At 40.5% G+C, this 20210-nt stretch overlaps 1 long non-coding RNA gene across 1 annotated transcript in view; it reads right to left on the bottom strand.

Annotated features, from left to right (window-relative positions):
• Positions 1-1461: 1461 nt before the first annotated feature.
• The window catches only part of LOC138718640 (uncharacterized), a 44029-nt gene continuing 25280 nt past the window's right edge, over positions 1462-20210 (bottom strand). The window contains exon 3 of the long non-coding RNA XR_011337132.1: positions 1462-1728. This is a non-coding gene — a long non-coding RNA (uncharacterized lncRNA). The remainder of the gene's footprint in view (positions 1729-20210) is intronic.

Here is a 20210-nt window from a genome sequence, read left to right as displayed (position 1 = left end):
AAAACATAGAATCATGGAATCCCTACGTTAGAAAGGACCTTTGAGACCATGAAGTCCAACCATACCTGTCTAGTACCAAATCATATCCCTTAAGCATTTCATCTCCCTGTCTTTTAAATACCTCCAGGGAAGGTGACTCAGCCACTTCCCTGGGTAGCTTGTTCCTGTGTTTGATAACCCTTTCCATGAAGAAGTTTTTCCTAATGTCCAGTCTGAACCTCACCTGGCACAGCTTGAGGCCATTCCCTTTAGTCCTATCACCTCTCACTTGGGCGAAGAGACCAACACCCACCTCTCTACAATCTCTTTTCAGGTAGTTGCAGACAGTGACAAGGTCTCCCCTCAGCATCCTCTTCTCTAGGCTAAATAACCCCAGTTCCCTCAGCCTCTCAAGACTTGTTCTCCAGCCCCTTCTCCGGCTTCATTGCCCTTCTCTGAACACAGTCCAGGACCTCAGTGTCTTTTTTGTAGTGAGGGGGGCCCACCCTCCTGCTTCTTATCAAATGTCCAAGAGGAAAAATGTAAATATTTGCGTTCTAGTTAGTTTTATCTTGGTTCAAAATTCAAAGTCACGTAGTGCTCAGAAACCCCAGACAAAAGCAACATAAATAGATGATGATTTTCTTATTTTGTTCAATATTGTGAAACTGCCAATAAACTTCAATACCCGTTTAGATATCCTTGCTTTAGAAAGCTCTGCTATGCTGAAAGCGCTCCTCTCAGCCACCCAGAAAGTGTCTGGGCCCAGTATAAGCTGTCAGCAAGTAAGAGAATGAACATTTTCCTCTGCCAAATAAAACTGTGCAGTCTATCAAATTTTACTTTCTGCATCAGTAGGTATGAAGAGCAAATACTAAGCTGGAGAAATGATTTATGTAAAGTAATGAACTGAAGATCCTTTTTGTTTTCTAAAGATGTTCTTGCATCTAAAGATGTTCTTCGTTTATTCTAGAAATGTATCCTCTGACTTTTCCCTCTAGTACAAAAAAGGTATGCAATTATCAAATAGGATTAATTCACTTAAAATTTGTAAAGAGAAGTCCTAAACCAAGAAAGTGCCAGACTTCAGATTGCTCTTGTCATATTAAATTGGCTTCCCTATGCTGATGTATTGTGGTTCAATTTTTAATTATATGACTGCCTACTATCCTAGCTGCAGGACTGCTGCCTCATGCAATGCCCCATGTGGATTATATTAACATTTCCACATACTGTAGACATATCTGGAAAGATTCAATCAACAAGGCAAAATAAATCTGTAATCTGCACAGAATCATTCACTAGAATCAGAAATAATCCAAAATGAAAGCACGAGACTGATGTCCTTAGAGTTTCAAAGAATATATAATTTAGAATTTCAGAATTGTGATTCACCTGAGGTGAACACTTTGTGGAAAATGTGAAAAAAACATTTCACCTTGAAGTGGGAGGATCATGAAGGAACATGTAGCCACAAAAACATTTTCCAAGCAGAAGAGTTCCATTAGAGTTAAAAGAATGCTTTAAAGCTGCTTTCCCTGCTCCTTCACCTCGCTTCAGCACAGATTGTTTAACAGCAACCTTTACATCTAGAAACAGTTTCTGTGGTGTTGTAAAGGTTGTCTGCAGGTGTCCCAGGGACCATCATGGTTTGCTCTGGGGAAGACTGATGGGCTAATGAACAGGCCAAGGAATCTTCTGGCAGTGTCTGCTGGTAATTGCAACTCCATCTTACTCCCACAGGACTTTCTGAAAAATGTGAGATTAAAATGATTTAAAGAAAAGACCTGTCTTTTGTAAATGTTTTTTTTTTAAAAGTGTTCCAGCTCCCTGTTTTCTCTAGTCTCAGTAATCTGTGAGCAACAGAAATCCAAAATACTTTTAAATATCTTTAATCTCTAGAAAGCTCATAAAATTTTTACTCCATCATATACAATCTAGAAAAGCCCTCAAGACATTAACCATCAATTTGTATATTGTTTATTGTTTAGAAGTGCTTGGTCCTTCCTGATGTTCTTAAACAGGGAGCATTTGATAACCTATCCCCAGTTCCTAATTTAAAAAAACAACTCAAAATTTCACTCATGTTCATTTAATATATTTTTTAAATCATATTTCTTTTCAGAATACATTTTCTTAGTCCAGACTAACATTGTATCACATGTCCTAGCTACAACAGATCAGAAAAGTTTTGATGAAGTTCATTTGAAAAGCTGGAGTTTGCACTGAAGTCCTTCAACTGAAACACCTCAAGTTTCTTGAGCTCTTGGTAGACCAAAGGCATCTCTCCCACAGAAACCTGTCTGGCATCAGAGACGATGTAATGCTTCTAGAAAAACTGGAGAAACCCAGGCACCTCAGTCTTGCCACTTCTGCTCTGCAGAGCCAAGACCTGGGCCTGTTTGCCCTTGGAGACCTCGGGGCTCTCAGAGCCCTGGCTTCACACTAGAGGGTTGGCATCCCTCACATGCATGGCTCCCTTGAGCAGTATCTCTTGTATGAGAAAGATGATAGTGCTGTGAAGCCAGCTGCCTGAACGCTGCAGGAACCGAGCTCCAGTCACAGGTCTTCAGGCTTCCATGTTCTGATGGCAGAACGAAGATGCTGAAGCTAGAAGTAGCAGCACAAACTCTCCTGGTCCATTCCCAGAAAGAAAATCAATTCCTTGATCTATAAAACTTTACATCTTATCACACCAGTCTTCAAATCACAAGAGCACAGCCCAGGGCCCTGCGAAAGTTGTACCCAGCCCAGGGAACATGGTGGACAGTCAACCTGGAAACTTCTGAAGCCTGTGCATTCAGCCAACTCCTCTCTTGTTAGGGGTGAAAGAAACAGCAATGCCATTTTCTTTCACACCATGGGGCCTCTGAGAGCAATTTTTTTTCAGAGTTCCAGATCATTAGATATTTTTGAGCAACAATTATTGTCTGCCAACTTGAAATTCTATATTTCAGCCAACTCTGAATAAACTTGAATTGATTTAAAACTCGAGGACTAAGGACATATAAGTGACAAAATGTATCTAGACTGACAATGTTAAAGTCATTCTGAAAGAAAGGGACAGTGTGTATGGTGAGAATCATGTCTATTATGTTTCTTAAAGTAATGGATGGCTGTTAGCAATAAATTGGGGTCTCCAAAGTGCACTGAAATTATTTAGAGACTTTTCTTTCCACCTCTCCTTCACTTTTAACATCTATTGGCAAAAATGAATGAAATGGATGTGGAAATCAAATTATGTGCCAGAGTTCATGTATAGCACATGCAGCAGGCAATTACCATCTTAGTTATTACTAGCAGTGCAAAATAGCTGTGAATGAGGCAAAGTAAAAATACTGTCCCAGACTTCTCCATTTCATTCCATTTCCTACGTTTATTTTGGAGGTGCATTCTGCTGTGTTTATAGCTGAAGGTTAGGGATAATTATATACTGTCAGTGTTCATTTTCATTATTTAGGCAAGAATCCTTCTAGCACTTATACATAAGCATAACTTCATTCATTTTACAAGTTCAATGGAACAACCCATTGTACATGAAAGCAAGCACAGGAAAAATCTTCGTAGGATCAGAGCCCTAATTTGTACAAGAAGAATTAGATGTTAGAGTAATATGTGGCCAGTTTAGCGAACGTTAAGTTCTTCCCAAAATGCCAGATGTGGGGAGGAATGTCCAAAGAACAAAGCAGACATGACATCACCGAATTGTCATTGTAGAAATAACAGTGTGCATGTAGCATAATCCAACATGTGGCAGATATGGACAATTTGATTTAATCTTTTTGTGAAACCAAAGTAACATTAATGTAAGCTGTAGCTAAATACTCATCAGCAAGTGCATCAAGTCCACTCTTGAAACATGGCACAGATCAAAATTCTTTCTCTTAAAAGTAAGTTTCAATTTTCCAGATAAAAACAGTTAATTTCAAACCAGGGTACTGATCTTGCCCAGAGCAGATCACACAAGTATTAGTTGATCTAGCAACCTGATTGCCCTGAGGCAGCACTGCCTCAGCCTCCCAACTAGGAGCAAAGGAAAATGCTCCTGCATAGAAGAAGTCATAAGGCTATTATGAATCATAGAATCATAGAATTATGAGTTTGAGTTGGAAATGACCGTTAAGATCTAGTTCCAACCCACCTGCCACAGGCAAGGACATCTCCCACTAGATCAGGTTGTTCAAAGTCTCGTTCAGCCTGGACTTGAACATCTCCAAGGATGAGGTATCCACAGCTTCTCTGGGCAACTTTTTCCAATGCCACATCACCCTATTTTAATCAATGAGTTGGCCAGCCTCTCTGATGTACTTTACTTACAAGTGTTGTTGCTATAGAGAATGAGTTGTTACTGCTATACCTAAAAAATCCTGAGGAACTTAGCACAGATCCCCCATCACATACCAATTTCATCTCTGCACTGAGCATTAGCAGGTAGGCTGGCTCCAGCCCTGAGCTGTCTTGGAAAAGGTACAGTCATTTTGTGTGCTCCTGGATCCAAGATGACAGTACACAGAAAAAAAAGTGGGTTTGTATTTCTGTACCCATTAATTTGTCATTTGACCGTACCCCCCAAAAGGTGAATACTGACTGATTTTTCACAGTACAATTCAGCTCAACTTTATCATTTAGAAAATTTTCATAATTTGATGATATTTGACAGGATTTTTGGAACTGAGAAGGAAAAAATAATGTATTGTAATGACAAGGAAAACATCTGTTCAAGCCTTACAGGCATCCAAAGCTGTTTGTAGCTCTTTAGAGTTTTAAATAACACGCAGCAGCTAAATATTTAAAAGATTAATATAATTAAGTCACTAGGCTTTGAATAGCAGTCAGAATTAATTCCTGTGATCAATGCTAATGGGTTTTAAAGACTTTTTTTAAAAGATGGCTATATTTATACCTGAAATTTTAACCTCATTATCATATCATTTTTGTTATTTTTTGTTTGGAAAAGTATTTATTTAATCAATATATAGGAAGATATTTATGTGTATATGTATGCGATTGCATTGAGGGCAAGCCAAAGACAGCTCAAATCCAAATTACAGTCCCAGCCTGCAGCCTGCTGGGCAGATCTGCTGGGTGAATTTTCACTCTTTATTTTCATATTCTTCCCACTATGACAATGGAAGCTTATCTATGATCTTATTACTGCAAGAGTAATTAATTGTATCAGATCTTAGATCTGTAACAAGATCTCTAACACTTCATCCGTTTCTTATTTGCCGCGTAAGGATGCCTGGGTGTTAGCCACCCCAAAGCCTGCCCACATTCTGCACCCTCCTTGGGCTGCTGCTCCACTTTGGGGGCTTCCCAGCTGCCAAGCTGTCAGTCCCAATGACCATGTTTTCTGCAAAACTTCAGCTGAATCCCAGGCGAAATTATCAATGTGAAAGCCAAATTTTTCCCAGTTTTCTCATTTCTTTAACTTCATGTCATTCCAGATACAGATTTGGCTCTCCAGCAGTGCCTGCCTCCTCCAAGCACATACCTGGCTGTAGGTGAGAGGTTGCAGTGGAGCACATGAGCACATCTACTTACATCTGAGATTACCTGACCCCTCCAAAAAAATTATTACAATAAGTTGCTGTGTTGCCTGTCCTGGTCAAGGGCTGCCTAAAATGACAGCCTCCAATTCTGAACCTCATCTCTACTTCTTCTTGGTTTGTTTTTTTAATTCCCAAATGATTGCAGAAATGATCCTGTCTTTTGGGGAGAAGGCCCGTGCACATGTAATTGCTGTGAACCCATTACACCTGGAAAGGATCTGCTACCACTGTCTAGTTGAGCAGTTTGACAAAGTGACTTTTTCAGGGCTTCTCTGAAGTTAATGGGAGATTTATTAGTTACTTCAGCAGCAGCAGGATCAAGCCCTTTGACTTCATCAGACATGTCATCCATCTTCACATGAACAGGCTGACAGGACAGGGATTGAAATTTCACAGTCTGTGATATATTTAGAGATTGTTTAGATTGGATTAGGCTATGGAAAATACTATGCTGACCAAGATAATCATCCTTCAGATATTGATCTAACCCCTGTCTGCTCAAATTTGTTCTTCCCAATCACATTGCCTGCAGCTACCTACCACTATCTTACAGTAATACTGCAGTGACAGCTGCTGAGATTCCTGAATTTTCCCCAATGGAAATCAACGGTGAAAATTCAACTGACCTTAGCAGTGCAGAATTGTGCCTTATAGACACTGTTTTCAGCTCTGTATTTCCAACTAAAATGAGTGTGTGTTCTGAGCCTCAATGTTGAAAATCAGACAGTAATATCCCAACTCAACCCAACAGTACTGCATTTAGGTCTGGGGCATAGGAAGAGGGATATATTCACAGAACTCAAACCTACAAAGCTATACACTGCTACTTAGACTAGCTCTGAACAAATCAGTGCGAGTGCTTAGGGAAGGTGCCAAATTTCCAAAAACACTGTACCTAGGCTAACATGCAGGGACCCAACAAAGCTAAAATGTCCCCATGGCTGTACTGCTTCCAGCATGACATTAGTCTGTTCCAATACAACTAAGGTATCGCTGGGTGGTGCTGCCTTGTCATATTTTCGTTTAGACACATTTTTAGACCTTTACTCAAGAGGGTCTAAATATGTGCTTGTGGAACAGCTCTGTAACCTTGATCTTAATTACAACTGCGGATTTGGAACACAACTCTAAACACTTAGGATGGCTGAAAAGGGCACAGAAAGGGAGTGACTCCCTGCAGCCTGGAAAACAGGAGACTTTGCCAGCAAGGCATAAGGTGGAATAAGACCAACAGGACTCTTAAAGCTGTGCCACTGTATGCTATACATAAGGCGGGCCAAGCAAAGCACTATTGCAGAAAGAAATAGCAAAAAGTTATGTTAGCTCTGTAAGTACAATTCCCACACTGTTTTATAGATTCCATATAGCATTTTAGTTGAAGCACACTATGGAAATCAAATGGAATTCAATTTTCTATGCGTCCTTTGTGCTGGAGGGAGAGAAGTAAACTAAGGTGAATTGAGTTTCTTTTTCTAATACTTTATACACTGCATATAATAAATATAAAGCTCTACCAAAGCTTACAGGTTTGGGATTTTGCAGTTTTATAAATTATTGCCCCTGGGGCAGGACAATGGGCTACCTGATCCTTCTTCGTAAGTTTTGCTGCTGATTCAAATAACTGGTCTCCTGAGTGATGCTGTTTTTTCTAGAATCCAAGCTCTCATGTTTAGTAGATCACATTAGAAAGTAAAGACACATTTTTTTTTAAAAAAAAATTAGTTTATAGTAATCCTGTGAACGAGAATATTCAGAGATTAAGCCAGTGTGTAACAGGTTTTGGTTTAATACTGCTAGGTGTTTACTGTGTTCCTGTGCTAACTCCAGATCTTCTGATCTGTATCTCTCTGTTGCTGGAGATGACGAAGGGTTTGCTCTATCTTTTAGCTGCTTATTCCACTTTGTGAGGTTCAGGGTCCATGCTAGCAGCACACACAGTACAGTTCAGTGCTTTGGGTTCAATAGGTTTCAACAGCTCATCAGCAGCTTATGTTCCAAAACCAACAGCATTTCCCTCAACACCCTCAGCACGCTCCTATCCAGCATTGCTTACTCTGAACTTTGAAACCTTCTGCTCGCTGTTTCTGCCTTCATAGATTCCATGGTAAGGGAAAGACATTCTTTCAAAACACAAATTTTGCTCCTAAAAGTCCTGCACATCCGTTCAAAAGCAGCAAATAAGGAAAGACAAATAACATATTCTCTTGAAACATTCCTCCTCAAATTATCAGTGTCTTGTCAATTTTTGTCAACTCTTTAGACATCTCTTTACCTTCTACATCCTCTCAAATCAGTGGCAAGGAGGAATTATCAGGGGAGTCCTTTAACTAGAAAATGAAGCAAACTGTCCATGTCAGGATTAAGTAAGCTCCAGAACCCATTAATAACATTTTTAATAAACCAATAGAAGATGTAGCTACAACGCTAAGTCAACTTATGAGATTGACTATTACCTTATAGAATATTAATACCAATTAGTCATTTTTACATCTGTAAATGAAACTCCCAAAAATAGCTAGGAAGGAAAAAGTTCATATAGTATCAATTGTTCTGAAATCGCGTTTCAAATGTATGCTATGCTTTCCAAGTATACTCACAGTATCTTTCATCTGATATTTTTGATTCTTGGAATTTGTGATACTGTAAATATTTTCAAGAATTTCCTTGATTGGTTTATATATGAAGTTCAATATTTAAGGTATGGGAAGTAGAATGTTTTAACTGTACATTATTAAAAAGTGTGATTAGGCTGTAATTTTAGAGATTATTTGGTGCAGCTAAATAGATGGGGTGCCTTAGGACACAAAGCTGTCACAGGAGAGGCACATATGGACTGAGATTAGAACAGAAGGTGAATATATGCAAACACCTATAACAAAAATAACAAAAATTATATAATAATGACAATTATCTTTCTCTTAACTTGGGCTTCAAAGAGATTTGTTGCTGTTAACTTGATTTCATCTTGTACCATACAGCTATCAGAGTACAGAGTAGCAAACAGGCATCATCCTCTCTCAAAGAAGAGTGTTTAATGTCAGAAACGGGTCTTTGTCTGTTGGAAGAGATCCAGAGCTTCTGGGTGTGACTAAGAGAGACAGAGTTGGATACTCAAATACACTTGAGATGCACAGCGTGAAAGGTTTTGTGCTGGGGAGCTATGCAAAGCTTGGGTCAAAGATTCCTGAACTGCTGTCATGCCATGCCTGTCATCACTCTGTCAGCTGCCTTAGTGTGGTTCAGTACAAAAGATCCAATATCCAGATCTTGCCATTGCCTGCCCAGAGTGAAACCAGACACAGGTCCTCTCACTAACTTTTAAGGCATACTCATGAGCTGAACTCTGACATCTCCTGTCCACAGATCTGGCATAAAGCAGGTGCCTGTTTACATCCAGCTCACTCTAAACACATGTGTAACATCGTGGTCAAGATGAAGCCTTCAGTTCCTTGAAGCAGGCACAAAGACGCAAAAGGTGTTTGAAGCCTTTAGGAAGCCATGCCAGGGTCAGGAGGCAAGAGGCAGGGAGCAGAGGGCAATGCTGCAGGGAGGTTAGGCCACAGAATCACCCTCCTCCTCGGTGGGAGTGCAGTTGGGCCGGGGCATAAGGAACTCAGGTCAGCAGCTGGAGGAGAGAAGGGGATTTGGCAGGTCCTCAGGTCATGGCATAACCATGGCATACATGGCATAAGCTCAACTCTCCCACACATGAAAGAAATGCCACTCGCCCTGAGCCTAGCTAAACAGAGCAGGGAGGTTGGTTTTAGGAGCTAATATCCATGACTAGGCTAGAGAATAAACCACTCTGGAAGATCAGGGACAGAAGTGGAAAGGTCAGCAGCCATATGCGGGGCTGGTGTTTAAAAGACAGTCCTTTCTCATTTCCAAGCTTGCAGATAGCAATCAGGTTTGAGCACCAATGGAAGATGCCCAGAGTGTCACAAAACATGTATGATACTTTGACAGATGACAGCAGCATTCACTGCAAGTTTCCACCAGAATATATGGAACACATTTCACGACAAGCAGAGCTGCTATTCTCTTTCCAGAAGAGGGCCCTACAGCTTCACTCTCCAGACTAAGGAATTTGTGATATTTAAGACAGGATTTCTGAATAACTGCAGTCCCACGTTGCCTGTAACAGGCCACCATGGGGTATATATCGTCACACACTTGGCAAGAAAACAGTCCTCCCTGCTATGACTATGTAAGTCATCTCTGTGACTCCTTCTGAGCCAGAGAGGGAGAATTTGAGCCACAGCAGGAAAACAAGCCTCTGTTAAAGAGAATGAAATAGTTTTCTGGGACACCTAGTTAGAGTTTAAAAGTGTGATTACATGGAACCCATTTTCTAAATGCTGCAATGTGGGAGGGACCTAGCTCAGCTTCTTATATAGAGTTGCAAACAAATGTAACCACAAACTGGAGATAAAACAGGTGGTAAAAGCAGGATTGATTTCAACAAAGCATTTTGCAGTAATGCTACCCACTGGCAGGATAACAGGCAGAAATGTTAGAGATGTGAGACAGATGTTCACAGCCAGGTTTATGGGCATGTTTCCTTGGCTGGTAGCACTGACGTGGTCACTAAATTAAAAACAATTGGAAGAAGCACAGTGTAATCCTGGCTGCTCCCTCCCTCACCATCTCCTGGGCTCCCTGGGGGAGTCCTTCACTGGGGAAACTGTGAGGACTCCTGCCTAAGTTTACAGAGAAGAGCACCCAAAGGACATCATTCCCCTAGGAAAACTCAATCCCAACTTCTTGCAATATACAGACACAAAACTTGACTCCTGCTGCAGGTCCTAGAGGCCATACAGGAGCAATGTCATAAGCAGTGCAATGCTGGTAAAATCTCTCCATTTCCCCAAGTGTTTTTTCAAACCAAGAGCTAGGTCCTCGCCTTCCCACTGTGAGCTATATGTGAAAACCAGCACAAGACACATTTTCTCCCTGTCATTTCTTCTCATTGGTGTCTGCTGGCTGTGCTTTATCTAAAAGGAAGCAGAATCGAACTTCAAAAATAAAGTTCCAGACCATACAAATTAACTTATTTTTTCCTCTCCCAGTGCACTATTTATATTTAATACCAACAAAGAGATTCTTCTGTGATTACATTTTTCAGTACTGGAGGGCAACCTAATATCCTATAAAGTTTCATTCTTTATATGTTAGATTTTCAACTACATTCTTCTTTTTCTCCCTTAACTTCGATAAATCATTAAAAATATTTTTAAGGATGGTTATCACAGCTGGAGCCATATGCAATCACCCAACATGAAACACCAACCACACATACACCACTAAATCCCTATACCCTCTTGAACCTCAGTAACACCTTTTCAGCAAATGAATGGGATGGCACAACCTCAATCACAGTATAAAACTCCTCCTGTTGTCCTAATAGTTGTGACAGAGATATAAAGGGAAACTCACAGCAACTTTTAGGTCTACAGATCTGAACAGATCCTTACAGTGTTTGTAGAACAGATGAACAATAGACTCTTGAAGAGTAAAACAAGCAAGTGAGCGGAACAGGCAGCTGCACTCAATACACATCAATCCTGGGAAAAATAAATGTTTGTACAAAGCTGTGCAACCAATGTGGTCACCTAGAGGCTTTTTCATCACATGTTTCATATATTGACTAATTCCAAACATTTTTTCACTTGGGTTCACTTCCAGGTGGAAGGGCAAACAACTAGTTAACTCAAAACAACTAAGGGCTCATTTAGGCATGGTTGAAAATAGTCACAGTTAAAAGCTTGCAGAAGTAATAATTTTGGCAGACTATTGACACAATGCATTTGCTAACCCTTTTCTACTTCATTGCTGCATATTAAGTGCTACTTCTGACTCTAAAAAATGCACATTTTTCTTTCTTTATCAATGATTGCAATGTTTTTGTGGAGACCCAGTCTGGAAAGAAGGGGGCTAACAACAGTTCACAGTGACGTTATTTTACTACATCATTTGCTTCAGACTCAGATTTCTGCTTACATAGAGTTCATTTTACATCAGCTAGGCTCACAAGCACTTGTTAAAGGCAAACGTAAAAAGTAATAAAAAGTTGCAGCTCCCTCTTCGCATTGTGATCTAATTTTAGGACATAATGTCTCAACTACCTTTAACCAGTCAAGAATTTAAGACAGTATTTGACTCTAAACACTTGGTAATATTGCACGGAAATAAAAGCAAAGTGTATGCTTATTCACTGAAGTAGATCATCCCCCTACAGGGGGATTTGGCTGTTTAAAATATAATAATCTAATTTAGATTACAGATCCCCCAGCCATGAGGGGAGAGATGTAAATCTATCTCCTTTACCATTCATCTGACCCATCTGAGACATAAGGCAGGCTGAGGACTCCCTGAATGAGCCTTACTGTCACTGGGGTGGCAAAGGGACAGGCAAGCCAAGGCTCTCACCTCTCCCAGCTCGTCTCTAGTGTGGGGCTATTTCTCGGTGTTACTTGCCCCCCATTCAAGAGGCACAGGTGCTGTTGGGGACAATTGGTCTGGGTTTTCTGAGACTTCCTTTAGAAAGGATGGATCTTTTAAATAACCCATCCTTCTAAAATGTGGGAAGGGGCATCATGACATAGAATCTAGTGCATTTATGAGTGCTATCCATTTTCTCTCAAGTAGAATATTGCTTTGCAGAATCTTCTCTGCAGCAGTAAGGATCTTTAGAGTGAGAGGTCCCTTCATACTGATACCATGTTCAGTCAGTGTCTTCCTTTAATATCTGCACAAATTCCTTTCTACTTTGCATTACAGAAATCATGCTTGAGGCAGTAAAAAGCTAGTGAGGCATCAAATCAAGTGTGTTTTCATAACAAGCCACTGGTGATGGATGATATAAAAGCTTTAGAACAAAGATGGACATCTCTATCAAGTCCACGTAATCATTACAGTGGAAAGTCACTCATAGTTGGACACATCACTGCCTAATGACTGTACCTGGTTCTGTTCTACTTAAGACACTCTTTTGGTTAGAAAAAGAGAGGAGCCACATTAAAAAGAATAAGAGAAGTAGCAGCTTGTTCAGTGAAAATGTCAAAGGGATAGCTCTGCCAAGTTCTGCCGCTCTCAGTATCCTCTGGTATTTTGGCATGTGGTCATTCCCACATAGGTAGACTGCCATCCACAGCCACTTCTAGCTCTTCTTTACTAGCTTTTTATAGAAAGGACATGGTACAAACTACATGGCACTTACCAGTAATGAACAGAAAATGTAACGAGTCACTTTTTGGGACCACATCTTTAATTTGGAACCTTCTTCCACTATTTTATCAATTTTGTCTTCAACTCCTACTACATTGACTAAGGTTCAGAAGCTTCTGGAATAAATGTGTTATAAAGAAAGATTTCCCTGGTCTGTGCCTGCAGATTCAGAAAGATATTAGAAAAAGTGGAATCAATTGGTATTTAGAATAAGTTTACAAGCACTTCTGCCTATTTTATTACCTCTAGACACTTTCTGTCTGCTTTAAGGTTTCACTGTTGGTTATTTAGGTCAGGTTTATAAGTTAGTCTCATTCTGGACTTCTCTCAAGCATCCTGTGAATCCTGTGCAGGATTCAATTTGCTAAAGATTTATGAGTCCTTCCCATTCCAGAGTCGTGTACATCATATGGAAACTATTGTACAAGGGAGAGTTTTGAGGTAGTCCCTCCCTGCCTGTCTCCAGAACAGCATTACAAACTAATAGCTTCTGAAAAGAGCCACCATAACAGTACCATAGTCTTTTCTTCTTGTCGCTTTTTTAAATTTAATTTAGGACCATTTTGTCTTTGTTTTCTAGGCAAGTCTTTGAATGTTACTGGGGAGGCAGGGGAAGGAAAAGGAGATGGAAACTGCTACTTGGATTCAGCAACTGGCTCCTGGTTAGATCTAATGGACTGAAATGTCCAAAAAATTGAATGTCTGAGGTGGTAGTCAGAATATTTGCATGTGTGTATTCTAGCCCACTGCCTCTTCAAATGAAGAGGCGTAGTATAAAGATCACTTTATAATTATCTTACCTCTTGTAACCAAGTTGCTACCTTGTCTGTGAAGAATATACGCTACAAAGAAAGAAATAGGTGTACTTCATTAGTAAGAAGCTATGTCCAGCTAGGGATACAAATACATACTAGGGAGAGATGAACTATACTCAGACAGGAGGTTCACCTAGCGCAGCAGCCAGCAGTGATCAGAAGCAGAAAGCACATTATAAAATGGGACAAAAAAGAAAGTCCTTCTCCACCTTTACAGCTTCTTTTCCAATCCAGCTATGAATTCTCCTTTCTCTAATTGTACTGCATGCGCTGGCAAAGAAATGGGCATACACTGAAGTTGCAGGTGCATACTGATATACTCTTTTTTGCTGTTTTTTGATAACAATTTCTAAACTTAATTTCCTTTTTTTGCATACCATGATTCCAAGACAGGTACAACAAAGCTCATCACTCTGCATTTTGGCTACAGTTATTTCTTTTCTTCTCCACCTACGTGTATCATTTTGCATTTACTGACATGAAATTTCAGCTGCAATTTTACTGCCAAGGCACTCTGTATCATGAAATCAGAAGGATTTTGTGACTTCAAAGACCTTTTTTTTGACTATCCTAAAGCATGTCCTATTTCTCCTAAGCTTTTCTGTCTTGCACCTTCATTCCTCCTTTTATTTTTGATCATGAAAGAGTTGTGAACAGCAGCAGTCTCAGAATATTTCCTTGGAAGTGACCACTGGTAATCCTCTGCATCGTAAAAGTGATCAGTTATTCCCACACTGCAATTTAATCAGATATTAATAATCCATGAAAGGATGTTTCATCTTGCCCTAAGATGATTTAGTAAAAGTCTTTGAAAAACTAGTTCAACAGTACCAATCTCATACCTCTGTGATACAATTTTCCATTATAAAAGTTCAATTGGCTCTTCCTCAGTTTATTATATTTATGTATGTTTATTATTATGGTCGTTCATGCTGTAACTTCACTAATTTGTGAACAGAGATCAGATTTAGTGCTCTGCAATCTCAGCAGATTAACTTAGACCCTTAAAAAAAAAAACCTGGTGTCACCTTCATTCCTCTGGTATCTCAAAGGTAATTTCAAAGCACCCTAAAACTCATGTACTATTCTATCATAAGTTATCTTAAAGAGTCTCTTAAAAACAGATCATGATTTTTAGCTGAAAGTTTTATTTTTCACAAGGGCTGAATCAGTCTGGGGATTAAAGTACAGTTTATAAACTATGACTTTTGTAGGGCTGAGACTTTTGTAGGTCTTTTTCAAAAACACAGCAAGAGCTCATTGCAATATTTTATCAGAATATTTCAAAATCTGTTTTAAAAGCAGAATTAAATCTTGTGAAATCACTGTATCTTTTGGAGATAGATAAAATTGATTTTTATCACTGCCATCTGATTCACAGTTGAAGCAACGACTCACTAAAGAGCACAAGAGTCAGTGCCAGAGCCAGGAATAAATGTAGACATCATAACATTCAGCACCTTGCACTAGTTATTAGGCTGCATTTTCTTTTCCATTTTATTACACTGCAAAACTGAAGAAAATTGGAAAGCCTTTAAGTGTGACCCTTCTTTACAGGACATTTTCCTATGAACCTTTCCTGATTTTTGTTATAACTATGGCTCATGATAACTGTGCAGAAAAGAAAATGTTAAATTACTTTAATTCCACCTGCATAAGTCAGTCTTAATGAGGTAAGCCCCCACCTAGGAATCACTTTCTTTCCTAATATCCAACAGACATTTTTTAATTAAGTTGATGAAAGTTTACTTACAGTGCTATTCTGGTATACAGTTCTGCCAGCAAAGCTGCTTTCTGACTGAATCATAGAACCATAGAATCATAGAATCACCAGGTTGGAAAAGACCTCCTGGGTCATCGAGTCCAACCATTCCTATCTGCCACTAAACCATGTCCCTGAGCACCTCGTCTGCCCATCTTTTAAACACCTCCAGGGAAGGTGACACAACCACCTCCCTGGGCAGCCTGTTCCAGTGCCCAATGACCCTTTCTGATGTCCAGCCTGAACCTCCCCTGGCAGAGCTTGAGGCCATTCCCTCTTGCCCTGTCCCCTGACACTTCGGAGAAGAGGCCAGCACCCTCCTCTCCACAACCTCCTTTCAGGTGTAGAGAGCAACGAGGTCTCTCCTCAGCCTCCTCTTCTCCAGGCTAAACAACCCCAGCTCTCTCAGCCGCTCCTCCTAAGGCCTGTTCTCCAGCTCCCTCACCAGCTTTGTTGCTCTCCTCTGGACTCGCTTCAGAGCCTCAACATCCTTCTTGTGGTGAGGGGCCCAGAACTGAACACAGGATTCAAGGTGCGGTCTCACCAGTGCCAAGTAGAGGGGGCACAATAACCTCCCTGGACCTGCTGGTCACACCGTTTCTGATACAAGCCAAGATACCACTGGCCTTCTTGGCCACCTGGGCACACTGCTGGCTTATGTTGCTGTCAATCAATGAGCTGGTTTTTTCCCATACAAAGCAGGTGTGGATACATACTTAACCTGTAATATCTGGGTCAAAAATATGAGACTTCCTGTAAATTAACAAATGTGAATATGGACTAGCAGCTCTGATTCTAATCTCAATGCAAGAAGGGTTCCGATTAACCTGTCTCTTTACCTATTTAGAAATGTATTCCTATATGTGTTTGATGTAAAATGGTTATAATAAAACTTCTCTGTTTGCTGGACAAGGACATTTTGCACTCTCTTTGCACAATCATCAGTAATGAAGCAGAGCATGTGGAACAAGAAGTAGCTCAGACTGTGTAGTTTTTATTGGATTCTCAATTAATCATTTATAAAATCTCCTTTGGATTTCTTCATCTGTAATTTACCTTGGAATTTCCAAATTCCTTCCCTTTTGTGACAGAAAGCTCCAGATGATCTGCCAAGTACTCTGTTCTTTTAATCAACCAGTGGGTATTTACAACTTGTAGTCATAATGAATGTCTCATGGTAAGTTGTACCAGCACTTCCAATTTAATGTACTGGCCCTTTTCCAAATGGCATAGCAGAACAAATGAATTTCATACTAGATTTCCATTTTGCCCACTGTTTACATGATTAACCGTAGCAATATTTTTGCCAGGAATACCTTACTGCAAAGCAACACTTGCGCAAGATTTCATGTGCAATAACTTGATCCACATAGCACTCTATATGGTTTTGAATACTTTCATACTGTTCAGAGCACCAGAGGAGTGGTTGCTTTTCTAATTATTACTACCGAAAGCCCGGCTCAACAAAGAGAAGTGAGGCAAAGTTGGACACCAGCACAAAAAAAAAAGGCATTTATTATTAAAACAGCATTGCCTGTGTACATGCTGTACCATGCTCCTCAAGGCTTACCTTCAAAGGTCAAAAGCTGCTATGTCAATATCTTTTGGCTTTTTCAGTGCTAGGAAACACAGCTCTGGTATCCCTGTAATGTATACATGCAAAGGTTGCCAACTTTTACAATTCTATCTCCAGTTTCGTGGTTGAACGGATCTTCCCCAGAGTTTCAGCTTTCACTTCTATGTTTCCATCCCCCCATGTCTAGAGAAAAAGGCTTTAAGAGGAAAAACATGTGCCATGGGGACAGTAGCAACAAATGAAATCCAGAATATTATAAAATAATTGCTTAATTCTGTGAGGTTGGGTTGCCCATGCATGCTTGCAGAGGCCACTTGGTATCCATCAGTCGAGTAGTGCACCTCAAACTGTGAACAGTCCAGAGATGCCCATACAGTCCTCTTCAGCAATGAACATCTGTCCCTAACTTTACAGGAACCTGAACAGATTTTCTAAGTTATCATGTAACTTTGGTTAAAATTTGAAGAAAATTCAAGTTACTGGAGATGGATAAAGAATTTCCTCTGGACACACCATGCCTCTCAATTTAGGATTTTGGTTTACAGTTGCCATACAATTGGAAAGCAAATTTTCCAGTCACCCCTAGTTACTGCATGTTGGCTCCGTTTGCAGAGTAGTTTTGCTGCATGTGAACTAGACCCCTTTCAGGAGAAATTAAACTATATGCACACCAGCTCCTCAAGGAGGTGGGAGGTGTGACCCTCTCTGCAGACAGAATCAATTCCCACACACAGGAGGACAATCAGACCAGATGACGAGATAGAGCGCAGTCCCAAGCAAAAGCCCAAACTCACACAAAGTGCAGATAAAAGGCCTCAGCACCCACTGCTTTACCTACTGATCCTCTCCTACTGCTCTCAATTAGCCTCCACCACTAGATGATTCAGAAATGCAAGATATTTTCACAGAATCACAGAATCACTAGGTTGGAAAAGACCTCCCGGACCACAGAGTCCAACCATTCCTATCAATCACTAAACCATGCCCCTCAGCACCTCATCCACTCATCCTTTAAACACCTCCAGGGAAGGTGACTCAACCACCTCCCTGGGCAGCCTGTTCCAGTGCCCAATGACCCTTTCTGTGAAATTTTTTTTCCTGATGTCAAGCCTGAACCTCCCCTGTTCTGTTCTCAATTTTGCTGTTCTCAATTTAACTAAAAGAAGGCAAAGAAAGTAACTAATTAAACCACTAAACCATGCTGATGCCAAGCAAGCTTGCTCCCTTACCCACCTCCTCCAGCCCTGGGGTCAGCAGCCCAGCTGGAGCTGCCCTAGGAGCACGTCCCTGAAAATCACCCAAGAGACAAAAAATCAGCAGTGTTTTTGGGCATCTCTGAAGATTTTAGACATCTCTCTTCAGACAGCTGAATCCTGCCCTGACCAACTACTGTGGCAACATTGCTGCCATCTGGAAAGAAATACAACTGAGTTCTTCCTTTCTCACTTGGGACTATTAGCAGAGAATGGTTAATATTTTGCTACAAAGCTTTTGCATCACAAGTAGTCATCTGTCCATGTGATCTCTGCTGTGTGTCCCCGACAGTCCCTTACTGCCCTCCGGCTGCTTTATCCCTGCTCGGTGCAGACGCACCAGGTGCAAGGTGGTGGATGTTAGGGAACCAAGCAGAAAAGCATCTGAGCCATTAACTCAGACTTTCTTTTCTAATGTCAAAAGATTCAGCCAAATAATTACAGCACACAGATGGTGCCTGCTAATACACTTTAAATTTGATAATCTGTCCAGAAGCGAAGAAGATTTTTATTTGGTGCAGGCTGGAAAGACAAGACAAGAGAATTGAATGAGACAAGGTATTTTCAACATTATCTTTTTCATTACTGTGCTTCAGCTCTGTTGACTTTAAGACTAGAGCAACAACTAGGCAAACAAGAGTTCTTTTTCAGAAGTTATATAATTTAACAATACTGTCTCTTTTTTTTTTCTCCAGACTTGCAGAATCTTAGCAACTCTTCTCTATCAAAACAATGTCTGTTCTCAATACCAAACTTTCTTAACTGCCCCACCTGAAGTAGAAATGTGCCAACTACCTTCTTGTCCTGATTATCAGTCAACTCAGTGGTATATATCATGCCAAGAGAAATTTGCTTCTGAAGACAAGGCTGTGTGACAAATATTTTAAAGATCTATATTAAAAGTTCTGAAATCAATAGTCAAAGTAGCAGCTGGGAAAGAGAAAAAGCAGCTGGCATGGAGCTCAGCGCTCCAGGAGGTTATGATGGGCTTCAGCCCATAGAGGAGACACTTGAACCACAGATCCCAAAAGCACTTGTGCAAATTTTTATCCAGTCTCCTGGCACAACTGAGAAGTACAAGCAAGCATGACCTCACCCACTGTACAGCTAGGCAAGCAGCCTTCAGAGAAATAGAACAGAGAAACAGAAAATGCAGTGTTTCCCATGAAGACAAAGATTCATTCCTACATGTCATGTCCCTGTTTCTGTGTGATGTGCCCAGGGATGGAGGTGCCCAGTGTTGAGAAACACTGGTAGGGCTGAGAAAAGTCTCCTTGTCCCAAGGGTTCACACTGTCTGGATGGATGCCGTAAAGGAATTTTTGACATCAACTGGCAAGCTTTAAAATTCTATAGTAAACTGCATCCATATGTCTTCTGGAATCATCTTCCTCATAAAAGAAACTGGCATGCAGCTGTAGTTGCATGAATAAAAAATGAATTAATGAAAAAATGAACATGTGCAAAATTTACTATCCCCTCATTAACACAGCAGCATGAAACAACAGCTCATCATGAGGTCACAGACTATGGAGAAGAACCAATCAGTATTTGGATAACCGTGTGCATGTTATACATATTAATAGCCCCACTTCATATGAAGTGTCACTGAGTCATGCTGGCAAGGCAGTATACTGGGAACAGCCCAGTGCAGAATCACTCCCATGGGAGGAACATTAAATGGCAACAAACCAATACCAGTCCAAATGTTCATCCTCCCTGAATTCACTTCCCTTGTCTTCAGCCATTCCTGCTCAACACACTGACAGATGAGAAGGTGAGGGTGAAGCTCATGTCCCCAGAAGGGTTGGCAAGAGATGCCAGCATGGGGTAACTGAGGGTCCAGCAGGCACCTAGAGGTTACAGGTAGCCTCTGCCAGGCTTCAGGGACTATCTGATGATATTGAGCATTGCCCATGAAGCTGTTTCTTGCTTGGAAAGATGTTCAGTCACTGAGGAGGGAGAAGGAGTATTGCAAAGTATTAGACTTTGTGTTCAGGCATAGGAAATGTTTTAAAATTTACCAGTGGGATATTAAATTGAAGAA

This window comes from Phaenicophaeus curvirostris, chromosome 3, assembly GCF_032191515.1.
Source record: "Phaenicophaeus curvirostris isolate KB17595 chromosome 3, BPBGC_Pcur_1.0, whole genome shotgun sequence".
In the NCBI taxonomy this organism is placed as follows: domain Eukaryota; kingdom Metazoa; phylum Chordata; class Aves; order Cuculiformes; family Cuculidae; genus Phaenicophaeus; species Phaenicophaeus curvirostris.
This window is presented reverse-complemented; position numbering and strand designations above follow the sequence as displayed.